At 39.9% G+C, this 15298-nt stretch overlaps 1 long non-coding RNA gene across 1 annotated transcript in view; it reads left to right on the top strand.

The window, feature by feature from the left end:
- The first annotated feature begins 525 nt into the window (after positions 1 to 525).
- Positions 526 to 15298, top strand: part of LOC134357539 (uncharacterized) — a 136363-nt gene continuing 121590 nt past the window's right edge. Inside the window, exons 1-2 of the long non-coding RNA XR_010020642.1 lie at positions 526 to 817; positions 947 to 1026. This is a non-coding gene — a long non-coding RNA (uncharacterized LOC134357539). The remainder of the gene's footprint in view (positions 818 to 946; positions 1027 to 15298) is intronic.

Below are 15298 nucleotides of genomic sequence, written 5' to 3'. Positions count from 1 at the left end.
ATTCAGGAAGGAAAAGTGAAGGAAAGCAATGTGAACTAATTGGTACAATTTTCAAAGGTGTACACAGATAAAAGGAATTAAATAAGCTTATGACTCCTTTACTTGTTTAAAGTGGGCCTTTTCACAAGACCTATGTTCATAGCTGGATTAAACCTCATATAAAGTATTACATCCATTTCAGGAGACTGCAGCAATTAGAAGTCAAATAAAAAAACTCCAGATGCCATAACTCTGAAATAAGAACAGAGAATGCTTGACACACTCAGGAAGGTAGGCGGAATCTGTGCAAAGAGAAACAGAACTGTAAAAGCTTGAAGTTGCAAAGAGCACAGGGAGGGATGGATAGGAAAAAAAGAATATCTGTGATTGGTTGAGGCCAGTTGCCATGGTGATCCAAAATTTTGCAGATAGATTGTTGAGAGCCTGGAGAGAGAGAGAGAGAGAGAGAGAGAGAGAAAGCTGCAAAATGCAGGCCAGAGCTGTCGACAAATCTTCAGATCAGCTAGAATGCGTTGGATTTGGAGAGAGAAAAATGAGTTCAGTTTAGCAGAACTAGCCTGTTCTGAAACAAATACAAATTGAGTTATCTGAAATTATTAAAATTGATATAAAGTCCCAAAGGTTGCACTACGCCCAGGCTGAAGATAAGGTGCTGCTCCTTCAGTTTACATTGGACTTACTTAGAAGAGTTCAGGAAGCCACAGGCAAAATAGGTCAGCGTGAAAGTGGATAGAGAATTAAAGTGACAGGCAAATGGAAACTCAGGATCTCTTCGCATCCACTCGGGATTTGGTTTCTCCTACATAAAGGCCACCTTGTAAGTATTGAGTTCAAAACTCTTTTTGCATTTAAATCAACTCCTCAACTTCTCTGAAAGTTATTCACCTTCTCAGTTCTCATGGAAAAACTTTAACCTGATACATTAACTATCTTTCTCTTTCCACAGATGCTGCCCGGATATTTCCAGCATTTCCTAGCTTTGCAGAAACCACACTGTTGGGAGAATGGCAAGATCTGGCCAAGGATGTAAGGGAGATTTGAATAATTACACTGGAAATGAGAAACTTAAAATATGTGGAAGTTCTAGGGAAGTTAGGATGGTATTATTTAGAGCAAAAAAAAGCTTACGAAGAAATTTAATTAAGGTATTCAAATGTTTCAGGTGGTTCTGATAAATAAAGAGAAACTGTGTCAGCTGATAGAAGGTTTGGTTACCAGATGAGACAACTTTTAGATAATTGGTTAAAGAACCAGGAAGCAGATGAAAACTTTTTAAGAAGTAAATTGTCATGATCATTTTCAGAAATTGTCAGTGCCCTTCTTATGCAATGCTTAAGAAATGTCACAGAGGCAAATTCAGTTGCAATTTTGAAAGTAAAATGCATACATACAGCAGATGAAAACAAAATGTTTACGCGACTCTGTGGAAAGGCAAAGTAGGATGAAATGTTTTGGCTCTTTCAAAGTGCTGATGCGGGCACTGTTTCCATATTTTGAATCACTGAACTTCATGCATCTTTCTCCAGACAATTAATCTGATTGAGATGCAGTCTTTACATGTGGTATTTCCAAAGGGAATAACAGGTTATCCCAATGATTCTTGGTGACAGTTTATATCCTGTGTGTACATAATAATAGTAGGTACTGGAAGTATTTACATCTGCTGCAGAGATTTTTTAAAGGCCGAACTCCTGAAAATTCTTCTTTTTAATCTATTAAGTTTCTTCATAACCACATGTCAGTTTTTATTTAAGTTTGCTCAGTTCTGGTCGCCTCACTACAGGAAGGATGTGGAAGCCATAGAAAGGGTGCAGAGGAGACTTACAAGGATGTTGCCTGGATTGGGAAGCATGCCTTATGATAATAGGTTAAGTGAACTCGGCCTTTTCTCCTTGGAGCAACGGAGGATGAGAGGTGACCTGATAGAGGTGTGTAAGATAATGAGAGACATTGATTGTGTGGATAGTCCCAGGGCTGTAATGGTTGCCACAAGAGGACACAGGTTTAAGGTGCTGGGGAATAGGTACAGAGGAGATGTCAGGGGTAAGTTTTTTACTCAGAGAGTGGTGAGTGCATGGAATGGGCTGCCAGCAACGCTGGTGGAGATGGATACGATAGGGTCTTTTAAGAGACTTCTTTAGAAAAATAGAGGGCTATGGGGAAGTCTAGTAATTTCTAAGGCAGGGACATGTTCAGCATAACTTTGTGGGCCGAAGGGCCTGTACTGTGCTGTAGGTTTTCCATGTTTCTATGTTTTTTGAAAGCGTTGTTTATGGCTAAAGGTCAAATACAACAATTGTTGTATCAAAGGTACTTAATATGTAAAACATTTCATCTTACTTGGCTTAATGTAAGGATACATGAGAATTCAGATTCATTTACTTATCACATGCACATCAAAACATACAGTCAAATGCATTATTTGCACTAACAATCAGCACTCCCAGGGATGTGCTGGAGGTAGCCAACAAGTGTTGCTAAACATTTCGGAATCAATTTAGCATGTACACTATGCTTGACAGAATGATACAGAATGCAAATAGCAAAATAGCTATTACTGCAAAAGAAGCCCCCTTCCTCCCTCCCACCCACCCATACACACACAAGGACAAAACTCCAACCCTTGGTCATCCGGCCTTCAGTCTCCAGGCTTTGGCCATTGGGTTTCAACTTCCGGGACTTCCAATCAACCGTCGGACTTTGATTTTCAGTGTCGGCTCCCACAATAGCTGGTGACGGAAACCTGAATTCTAGGTCTGCTGACTATGCCTCCTGTTCACATGGACATCCAGTCCTGGGACCCAATGACCTTGGATATAGCCCAACAACCATGGATGTCCTTCAGCACACGTACATCCATGTTACCGGCCTTCGAGCACAGAGCAGAAGACTAGACTCTGGATGTACTTCATCACCCATCCACATCCTTGGCCTTCAAGCACAGAGCAGAGGCCTGGACTCTGGATGGCCTTTTTACATGTCCACATTGCTGCCCTTTGAGCATGGAGCAGAAGCCTGGTCTCTAGATCTCCTTCATCCCACATTCACATCGCTGGCCTTCGAGCATGGAGCTGAGGCCTGGACTCTGGATGTCCTTCATCACCATCCACACCCTTGGCCTTCTAGCTCAGGGCAGAGACTGAGACTCTGAATGTCCTTTGTCACCCCTCTCTATCACTGACCTTCAAACATGGACCATAGAACCAAGGCCTAGTCTCCCGCTAACTCCTCTACATCCCTGGACCTAAAACACAACCTGACCACTAACACCCCTCTATATCTGCAAAACCAATCCCACAAACGTAGAAAATAACCAAATCTGAGACATGACCCCGATGGCAGTAGCTTGGTGCCACCTTGACCAGGTTCACTTTTCCAATCAAGACAGGAAGCATTGTTTTCTAAACTAATATCAAACGGAATTGCAACATAAAGAAAACAAAGAGATATTAGCTTAAACATTGCATATCACAGCAAGAAGGAATACAGAAATGAAACCCAGAAAATGGTAAACATTCTTCAATTGAGCTGATCTTTTAATAAACAAATGGATCAAGAATGGATCACATTTAAATTAGCTAGCAATATTTATAAATATTTCTAATGTAAAATTTGTTTTGAGTCCAAAATATACATTGTATCTCTAGAATAATGCATCAGTTTTGGCGATTTGCCTCTGGATTAGGCTGTAGTGACGCTGACCAAGAGACAGAGGGATTTCAGATCCGGTATTTGTATATCAGGTGATTTACAAACATTATGTGTTGCTTGTATACATGTTGAGAGACCTGAGAGATCATCTCAGCAACCAGTTTCCACACCAGTTATATTCTACGCCTCACACAGAGATTATCTTGTTCAATACAGATCAGAAAAACTCCCTTATTTTCTCAGATATCTGCCTGTCTTTCTCATTTTATAGCCAAAAATCCAAACACATACCCTCAGATGTCACTTTATTGGGTACACCAGTACACATGCTTGTTAATGCAAATATCTAATCAGCCAATGTGGCAGCAAGTCAATGCATAAAAGCATGCCGACATGGTCAAGAGCTTCAGTTGTTGTACAGTCCAAACATCAGAATGGAGAAGAATTGTGAAGTAAGTGACCTTGACTGTGAAGTAATTGCTGGTGCTTGATGGGATGGTTTGAGTATTACAGAAACTGCAGATCTCCTGGGACTTTCACACACAAGTGTCCCTGGAGTTTACAGGGAATGGTGTGAAGAACAAAAATCATTCAATGAACGACATCTTTGAGGGTGAAAATGCCATGTTAATGAGAGAGGTCAGAAGAGAGTGGCCAGACTGGTTCAAGCTGACAGAAAGGTGACAATAACTCAAATAACCACATGTTACAACAGTAGACCATCTCTGAACACCCAACAGGTTGAACCTTGAAGTGGATGGGCTACAGCAACAGGAGATCACAAACATACACTCAGTGGCCTCTTTATGGGGTATGGGAGGTACCTAATAAAGTGGCCACTGAGATTAAAGCTTGCATCTGATATTTTCACAAATCATGACTGTTCATGAAAGCCTCATCAACTATTTAGATGCAGTCAGTATTCTTTTCCCAACTTTCTAGTTTTGTATGGCTGCTTTGTATGAATCTGTTTTCTCTTTTTCTGCTGTCTGTAGTCTTGATTGTTTTAAGGCTGAGGACTGTCTGGTGACAATTGGCTTTTTGCCATGGGTTCCATAACTTTACACTACACATCACGAAACAATAATCAGGAAGAGGAATTTTGGCCAATAATTTCCTCCTCAATCTGGCAACACTGATGCCAATTGCCGTAACCCAACTTGATGAGGTCAGTTTGCTCGGGATATTCCAGGAAACAGTATAATATTCTCTTCAATTCTTTCAGTTCAATTCTGCCACCATACTGTTTCAAGTATGAATCATAATAGACGACAGACTTTTTGGGCGTGTATTAAGTAAAGTCAGGGTTATGTTGTGTTGAACAAACTGGAAAACGTAAATGCCAGTAAATGTCGCTGTGTGTGTGTATGTATATATATATATATATATATATATAAATAAAATAAAAACATAATCACAGGACATAATCAAATTTCTCAGATATAATTCAGCAGCTCCCATGCAATTAATTATGCTGTTATGTATCCAAATGTTGTTTTATAAACACTATTTATTGTACAGACATGAAGTGAATCTTTTGGTACAGATATAATATAGGCATTAGAATATCAGCTGTCTGGTCTGCATCCTAAGAAATATTGAAGTCAAAAGAACAAAACATGGAAAGTTCTCCATTTAGAGGGCAATGAAATCCTCTTCCTCTAGAATGATTGATACCAAGCCATTAGATATATGTAAGTTGTAGATAGGTGAAGATTTGAAAGATCAAAGAATTGAGGGTCTGGGGAACTGATACAGAACAGGAGTTGAGGCCAGCACAGATCAGCTGATCATCTTCCATGACAGGCCATGTTCGAGGGGGCAACTAGGCTTCTCCTGTGTGGGTTCTTGCTACTGCTTGCATGGTGGGGGGGGGGTGCCTCTGCCGGTGTAAGTGGGGGGATGGGGAGGGTCAATTCTTCTCCTGCTGCTAGTGTGGGGTGTCAAGGGTTTGGGGGTACTGATATTACTATTACTACCATTCATTCTTTGGATTTTCTTGTTTCATGAATGTCTGTGAAGGGTACGTATTTCAGGTTATATATTGTATACTTTCTCAGATATTAAATCATACCATTTGAACCATCTTCTTCTGACCTTGTGTACCAAAACAAGCTGGCTGTTTGCAAATGGTCTTGGGTGTTAATACCAGATTCAGATTCATTTATTTATCACGTGTACATCGAAACATAGTGAAATGCATTGTTTGCATTAACAACGAACACTGTGGTAAATCTGTGGAATTTGTTGCCACGAGTGGCTGTGAAGGCCAAGTCATTGGGTGCATTTAAGGCAGAGATAGATAGGTTCTTGATTAGCCAGGGCATCAAAGGGTATGGGGAGAAAACCAGGGAGTGGGGATGACTGGAAGAATTGGATGATTGAATGGCAGAGCAGACTCGATGGGCTGAATGGTCTACTTCTGCTCCTATATCTTATGGTCTTATGTAACACAACCTAAGGATGTTCTGAAGGGCATCCCATAGGCATCACCACACTTTCCAGTGCCAAACTTACACATCCATGATGTTCAGCAAAATAACACAGAGCCCAACAAAACAAAGCAGCAAAAATCAACAAAACAACAACAGCAAAATGAGCCCCTTTCTTGCTTCCCACCCACACAGAAAGTCCTCCAACTTCACAATACGTAGGAAAGGAAAGTACAATTAAGATACCCAGCCTCTAGGGCCTGTTCAGCCATTCAATAAGGTCATTCATGGCTGTTCTTTTACTCGTTAACTCTTTTCTTTCACTTTTGATTTTTCTGATATCAAAAAAATTTATCAATCTATCTTGAATAAAGTCAGCAATTGATATGCTGTCAGCAAGTAGGTAGTGAATTCCAAAGATTCATTTTTCCAAGGAATTCCAAAATGACAACGATCAAACCCCGAAGAGATCAAAGTTCTTATTGACTGTGTTTTGTTAGCTGTTAAAAATGAATACCTCTATATATAAAATTCAGTGTACAAATGTTGTTGTCACTGGGCAAAAAATTGCACAGTGCAAGATTTTTGTACACATTGGTCATTGCAAATTAAAGGGAACGTGGGCTCGCACCCTCAAAACCTCAATGTTTCAATGAAATCAGCAAATGATCCAAATGATAGCACATCTAACTATAGAGAACTCCATCAGTGCTGCCCACAAAGCCAGAATTAAGATTCTTAGGACATCAAAGTCCATATCTACCTCTACCCCACAATAATGCTGTCCACAATATTACACAAAACACATATATACAAAATACAATTCACCCACAAATTAAGCTTGTGATGGTATTGGAGGTCCTGACTGTGAAATTCTAAACACAAGTGAACACCTTGAGCCCTATCCAATACAAAACGCCACAGTACTCTCACTAAAGGGAGGTTATACTTTAGCTACCCTGTCTTCAAAGAGTAGTACAGCTCCTGTTTATCCTCCACAGCAAGTTTAACAGCCAACATCCACTTTGAAGAGGAATTTCTTTAGCAGAAACCGGTAAATCTGTGGATTTTGTTGCCACAGGTGGCTGTGGAGGCCAAGTTATTAGGTATATTTAAAGCAGAGGTTCATAGATTCATGATTAGTCAGAGCATGAAGGGATACTGGGAGAAAGGAGATTGGGGCTGAGAGGGAAATTACCCAAGAGCCATGAAGAAATGGTGGAGCAGACTCGATGGCCTAATTTTACTCCAATCTCTTATGGTCCTATTTGAGCAGTGGGTTCCTCCATCTCTACCAAAGAGGAGGTACTTCCAGCTAACGTAATAGGTTAAGCACCATTCATTTATTTTCAATGAAACACATTTAAATCCAAACAACATTCTTGAAACACATTTAAAACTCGCTGAGATTTCCGAATTTCTGAAACATAAAGGACTTCCAAAACACAGGCATAACTCTTATAAGCGAAAAACACATACCCGCAATTTGGAGATGAATCAGTCATCCGTCGCTGAAATTGGAGGCAGAGGAATAGATTCTAGTTCAACACATATTTCAGTCATTCTTCTTGATGTTCCTGAACCACTTCTTAAAAAGTCTGAACTGCTCTCTACATTTATACTGCTTCTTTGTCACTTCTGTGTGTGTGGTGATTTCACACGCATGTGATACTTTTTCAAATGTCTTTTCACATAGGTGGTCGTAAAGCTTCTGGAGACAAAGTTCCCAGGTACCCACAATTAATGCTGACTTTCTGAGTGCACAAACATTCCAACTATTAACAGATCAGCTATTTGACATGTTAAGTGATATATCAATATACTCTGCAAGCCTCCTTGAACTAAACAACTTAGCCTGCGTTGTCTGTTTTGAAACAAGCCCAATTAGATAATACATTTTCTTATACTGTAACTCTTGAGCAATGGGCCCAAGTGCTGTGGGCCAGCAAGTCAGTTGTATAGGCAGTACTTGTTTTCAAAGCTGTTCTTTTAACTTCAAACTGATTACTGCTTACCATTTACATTAAGAACAAAAGTCTGGTTCTTGTTTACAATAAGAAGCTAAACAAAGAATATTGGTTAGACGTTTAATTTATTCAAGAACAACCCTTTGATCTTTGGAAGTGTCAGGTGCTAGTGTTTAGAAAACAGAGCTTGGCAAAAAGAAAAAAGGCCGCCTGTCTCTGGACAGTGAATATCCATCAGATGCTATTCCCTGGCAAGGGATTCTATGTGTTAATCTGCTCCTGATTATCTGAGGCCACTTAAACTCTTTGTAAATAGCACAAACCAACAACTTTCTGATTGAGAGGTAAGAGTGCTGCTAAATGTGCCAAGATAACATACTGTGGCAGATAAATATAAATTATGCTTTCTATCACTGACAGATGAATGTATTACATTTCAGGAGACAATGGTAAAGTAATTTCTCTTCGATATTGAATAAACGACAGGGCAATTTGATATGCACGATATTTACTGACCATCACATGCTAACAGTGCATGGTAAGCACAGAATTAGTGTACCGAAGGCAAAAGAAATCACATTCGACATTTAAATGAGGAACCTTGTTAAATGAGCTGTTCTGTCAATTATACATTGGCCCTCTGTACGTATTACAACTCTCCCTAATAGCTTTGTTTACATTCTGCGGCGCCTATTCACCCTATAGATAGCTTCACCCACAGGCATTTAATGAGCAGCCATTTATATTTCACATAATATTTTTCCTTGCAATAGGCTCAATAACTTGGTAATTTGTGGTAATATGTAGCCATAGCAAAGTTTTGTGAAGTCTTTCTGTCTTTCTGTCCTTGCGTGGAGGGTATAAATAGCCCGTATATATCATACATTGAAATGCTGCTGGTGATGTCTCTGAGATTTGCCAGATGTGAGGAACTAGTCACTCAAATTTACCTAGCTAAAATAAATTTTTTCATCCTCAAAGCCGTCCCAACTTACCCCTCATCCCTTCAGCTCCTGAAGGGGTTTCACTAAGGTTTTCATAGTGATTGGATAAGGGTACATCAACTCAGTTTCTAATTTTCATAAAGCATATTCAACATAGAACAGTACAGCACATTATGTGCCCTTCAGCCCATAGTGTTGTGCCAGACTTTTAACAAACTCCACAATCAATCTAGCAGTACCCTCCTACGTAGACCAAAATGTTCTATTTTCTTTCATCCACTTGCCTAAATGCCCCTAATGTATCGATTGGTGAGTCTAGACAGCATTATCTGATCTCTCACCATCACATTCAAAGCCACCCACTCTTAAAATCAATAGAACATAGAGGCAGCTCCAGCAATTACTGGATAGCAACCTATATTTGGAATCCTAGTTAAGTTTGATTTTTTTTTTCTTGACTAATGCTATGATGAACAATATGTAGGAAGATTTATAAAGGATTTTTTTCTTTTTGTAAGTTCTTATTCCTTCGTAGCTAAAAGAGTTGAAGAATCGTCACGACTTGAGACTTCCTCGGCTGCAGTGGATAGCCACTGTGTCTTGTCGCGCCCTTCGCTCTCCACGAAGTGATGCAACACCACCTTGATAAAGTAAATTCTTTATCAAAGTTCATACTGTATACGTCATCATATCTACCTTAAGATTCATTTCCTTGCAGGCATGTACGGGAAAATAATGAAATACAATGTTTTTTTAAAATTATACACAACAAAGACTGTCAAGCATCTAATGTGCAGAAGAGGGCAAGTCATGCAAATAATAAATAAAAGGAAGTAAATAAATAATACTGAGAACATGAGTTGTAGAGCCCTTGAAAAGCAGTCTATAGGTTGTGGAGTCAGTTCAGTGTTGAGGTGAGTGTAGCTCTCCACAGTGATACTGCAGTCTGATGGTTGGAGGATAGTAACTGTTCCTGAACCTGGTGATATGGGACCTAAGACTCTGGTCCAGGGAGGGGTAGCACCTCTGGTGGCAGTCTTGTCATGTTTTGCCCAGAGGCAGCAGTTTACCTTCGTTCTCCAGCTGCCACCCAGCTCTCTGCAATGGCCACACCTCAGTACACCGCTTTGACAGGCAGGCTTAGCCAGGAACCTCCACCTCTGGTGAGATAGGGATATGCTTACCTCGGCATGCGACGCCATTTCTGGCGGACTGGGCAGATGAGATCAACTACAAGATCCAATGGGCAAAAAGGTGGTGCTGCAACACTTCGTGGAGAGCGAAGGGCGCGACAAGACACAGTGGCTATCCACTGCAGCCGAGGAAGTCTCAAGTCGTGACGATTTTTCAATTCATTGGACCAAGATTTTTGAGGCTGAGAGAGTGGAACTGTGCAATGGTTTTTTCACTGTAAAACTCCTCGTGCACAGGTCTACATCATCGTCGGAAGTGGCGGACAACCACCACACCTCCTGCCCAAAGCTGGTAGTGAGAAGAGAGCAAGGCCTGGATGATAGGGGTCCTTCATGATGCCTTCTTGTGGCAGTGCTCCTTGTAAGTGTGCTCAATGATGGGGAGGGCTTTGCCTGCAAAGGACTGGACTGTGGCAGAGATAATGAAACAAAACGTCATTTCTCCTACAAATTATCTGGTGCAGAATGATGAAATCAGTTAAGGGTAGGATGGTGGTGAGCAGTTAGTGCTGCTGCTGCCTATTCTAATGATCCAGGTTCAATCTGGACACTGGGCGTACTCTGTGTGGAATTTGCACATCCTCCCTGTGACTCTGTGGGTTTCTACTGGGTGCTCTGCTTTCTTACCACATCCATATATGTACTAGTAGGATAGCAGATGACTGTACATTATCCCTTAGTTTAGGTAAGAGGCAAACAAAATTTAAAGGGGAGTTGGGGGATCCATATATGAGAAGATAAATCAGCAGCACTTCAGAGAAATGAAAGGAGGAAAACAATCGATGGGGTTGCTTTGCTGGAAGCCAAGTGGCCTCCTCCTTTGTTGTAATAAGTAATTATGAAGATCAGTGCGTTAAGGTGAGTACAACCAATGGTTGATACTCCCCTACAGTTATAGGAATAACCGCCTAAAGGCAAATTTCTCCCCCGTTGTGTCTGAATGCATGACATCTTTTTAACTGGAAAGCTGAATTTACAGCTCAAATAGATATAAGTGATTATGCAGCCAGAACCAAGATTGATTGAACATGACCAAACTTGAGAAGAAAGATTTTCACTTGACTTTTCCAAATGCCAAAAAGAAAGGGAAGTGGCGTGGGCCAGATAGTCAAAGAAAGGTAAAGGCAGTCATAAGAAAGCATCTTAGTCTAGAAAGTATGAACTTAGAACAAGGCTTAATATGAGTTTGAAAATACTGTTAAGAGCAGATGAATGATTCCTTGCTATTGTTCAATAAGTAAAGAAAATGGAAGAGCATTTAACAAGAATAACACAATAGCCTTTATAAACACAAGATATTCTGCAGATTCTAGAAATCCAGAACAGCGCACATAAAGTGCCGAAAGAACTCAGCAGTCAGATTGCATCCATGGAGAGGAATAACACTTCAGCTGAAATACTTCATCAGAACTGGAAACAGGTTATAAGTGAAACCAGATGAAGGGGAATGTGGGTGATCTTCATCTTCAGTTTCCTTTTCTTCCTCCTCAACCTCTTCTTTCTCTTCCTTTTCATTTTCCTCTTCTTCTTCTTCTTCTTCCTCCTCTTCCTCTTCTTCTTCCTCTTTCTCCTCCAATGTGGTCCCATAGACTATGCTATGATGGAAGAGGAGATGATTGCTGGGGTGGCTGGATGATGGGTAATGTGAGAAGCGCTTATAAAAGTTGCCAAGTTGAACAATAAACCTGAAGACTAAAATAAAATCAGTCCGGGTTACAGCATTATCACATAATTATTAAAAATAATAAATATGAAATATTAATGTTAACTTACGAGAATTACGTGTGCGGATTTTAAGAGTTTTGAACATATCTAGAAAGAAAATAGGGTTTTCTCAGATACATGAAAGATATAACAAGAGAGAAGAAATTGACAGCTAATAAAACAAGGTGGTGAGTAAGATGGTGCTGGCAACCAATGGCAACATTTTGCAAACAATTCACAAAAGTACTAGATCCTCTGGTAGACATATTTTTCTTTTGATCTGTGATCATGGCAGCCTGCCAACTGTAATTTCCCTTTTAAGGATTTTTTTTGAACTGGCTAAACAATCTAGGACAAGAAGGCACGACTGCAGGATTGAAGGACTTCCTTTTAGAACTGAGATGTGGAGAAATCACTTTAGTCAGAGGGTGGTAAATCTGTGGAATGTGTTGCCACAAGCGGCTGTGGAGGCCAAGTCACTGGGTGTATTTAAGGCAGAGATCGATAGGTTCTTGAGTAGCCAGGGTATCAAAGGGTATGGGGTGAAAACAGGGGAGTGGAGATGACTGGATGAAGTGGATCAGCCCATGATTGAAAGGCGGAGCAGAATCGATGGGCCGAATGGCCTACTTCTGCTCCTAAATTTTATGGTCTTACGGTCTAACCTTGTGCTTGTGCATTCTTCTGGGGGATTCAGCAAACTGGACTTTTGAATGTGCATGTATAGCTGGGGCGGCTATCGCTTGGGGTGGAGGCTGCGTCGAGGCCTGACAGCGGAAGGCAAACCCATGGTCAGCCCAATTACTCCATGATGATTAAAGCATCAAACAGGATTAAAATCATCGAGGACGAGAGTAGAAAACTGCCAGGTCTTCAGCAACATCTGCCTGTGTTTGACCAGTCTCCTCTTCTCACTATCATTGGGTGGGAGGTGCAGGAGTCTTACGTCCCACTCTGCCAGGATTGGGAGTAGTTGTTGCCCTGCAACCACTGGACTCTTGGACAGGCTTACTTGTGTCAGTGCCAAACAGACTCCACAGCTGTGGATTCACTTTCGGGGACTTGGCAGTTCAGGTTCTATGTGCTCTTGTTTATTTTTTTTCACTATTTGCGCAATTCGTCGCTTTTAGAAAATTCGATATGTGGCAGTCTTCTTGTGTGTGTTACTTGTGAATTAAATGAGAAGGAACAAGATATTCATTTACTGTTGGCCTATACACTAGAAGGTTTTAAAGAGATGCCTGCAGGGGTTATGTTTTTTAGATTTCAACTCTAACTTTACTACAGCGCATCTCCACGTTGGTACACACATCATCACCCCCACTCAACCCCATATTTGTAAACTATGCACTTGGTGAGGAGACAGGTTGCAATGTGTTCTGCTAAAGGAAGGAAAATGGTGTTCTGATGAAATGATAACCAAGATGCTAGATGAAACATAATGTAGGATATCATCTTCCATCATCCACTTTCTTCAAAAAATTAAAAATAATATTTTTTTAATTGAGAGATGAACAAATCTTGTAAAATTAAACTAGATGTAATTCAGACAGGATGAAGGCTTACTAGATTGATTCCTGACATGTAAAGACTGTCTTATGAGAAGATTAGGGCCAAAATCTGTTGACTAGATTTCGGAAGGCATCAGCTATCAAATTGACGGCATTCTTCCTCTCCCACCTTCCAAACATGCAATAAAAGTCTGATGAACTCACGCTGATTTGAGTGTACTCTGTATTACATTGACTGTTCTATTTATTATAAATTACTATGATTGCACATTGCACAATTAGATGGAGACATAACATAAAGATTTTTACTCCTCATGTATGCGAAGGATGTAAGAAATAAAGTTGATTCAATTCAAACATTATAGTCCCTAAAATTTTTCCACCTTCCGCTGACATCCAGATACATATGGAATAAAGCAGCAGCTAACAATATCACTGAATTTCCCATCATTTTAGCTGACCAATCTGCCTGCTGAACATAGCACAAAAGCAATCAGTTTATTTAATTAAATGAAGAGGAATGGCTGTGAGGGAGGAAGGGTAAACATGGTATAATTTGCTTCTTTCAATTGTTTAAAAATCTTTCCTGTACTTTAACTGATTTAGATTTTGTTTAAGTGCAGAATAACCATTTTAATATTTTGGAAAATTTGAATGGATATTTATAGATTTTAAATGTATAAAAATGTTGGCCACAGTCAAAAACTGTTTTTGCATAGGTACATAGCTTGGGTCACAGATTTGTCTGCAATCAAAGATTTCTTCAGCTATTTTGTGAATGAAGCTGGTTTTGGTCTGTTTACATGTTAGTCGTTATCTCATGTGAATGGATGAAATTACCTCCAATTTTCTGAGCACATCCTCATTTCCTTCTCTGGTTTTCAGGCACAAGTTGGCTCAGAAATTAAGATTCCTTCTCCCTATCATTGTATCTTACTGTTACCCTGCACCCTGACTGATTCTCTCTCACTTCTCAACCCACGCAACCTGTAGCCACCCTATTGCTTGCTCCAAAGAATTACGCCCAGATGACCCAACTGCAAATGTGTAAAGTATTCTTTTTTGAGTTCCCATTCCCACATTTTCTTTTTATTTAATAAAGAAAAGAATGGACAATATTCAAGATTAATAATATTCCAGTGCCTTCTTTAAAATGCCAAAGAGAAGAATTAATAAAAATCATCTGCCTAACTTGCAATAAAAATATATAGAGAGGGAGGTGGCAAACAGGAAAAGTGGATTTCTTAGAGACAGAGTTCTGCTTACAGTTGGTTTACTGATGGCTTTGACTTTGTTTCTAACCACTGTCAATCTTATGAGTTGATTCAGAGAATATTTATAGGCAAAGTGACAGTTTCATAGGTCAATGGTAATCCAGCAATAATCCTTGAAATATTACATTTTTACTACTAAAATTAGTTTGCAAAGCAGGGACTCCAATATGTACATATTTTTTGAAAATGCCTGAGTTTCTTATAAAATACATTACATCCTTTGCATGCAGTATTGAAGAATAAAGTTAAATAGTCAGAATGAAAGTGAACTTTCTTAATAATTAGATTTATTTGATCATGTTATTGTTTGAATAATTAATACCATATTTTGGTAAGATTAAGATTTTGCACAAGGCATCAGGCCCTGATGGTTATGGTGATGGTGTACCTGGTAGGACACTGAAAACCTGTGCCAACTAACTGGCTGGAGTGTTCAAGGAGATTTTCAATCTCTCACTGTTGCAATCTATTTCCCACCTAATCTAAGTTCCCACCTACTTCAATAGGGTGGCAATCATACCAGTGGCCAAGAGCAGGGTTAGCTGTCTCAATGACTATCACACTGTTGCACATCTACTGTGAGGAAGTGCTTTGAGAAGTTGCTCATGGTCAGAATCAACTC

This window comes from Mobula hypostoma, chromosome 16 (genome assembly GCF_963921235.1).
Source record: "Mobula hypostoma chromosome 16, sMobHyp1.1, whole genome shotgun sequence".
Taxonomy (NCBI): Eukaryota; Metazoa; Chordata; class Chondrichthyes; order Myliobatiformes; family Myliobatidae; genus Mobula; species Mobula hypostoma.
This window is presented reverse-complemented; position numbering and strand designations above follow the sequence as displayed.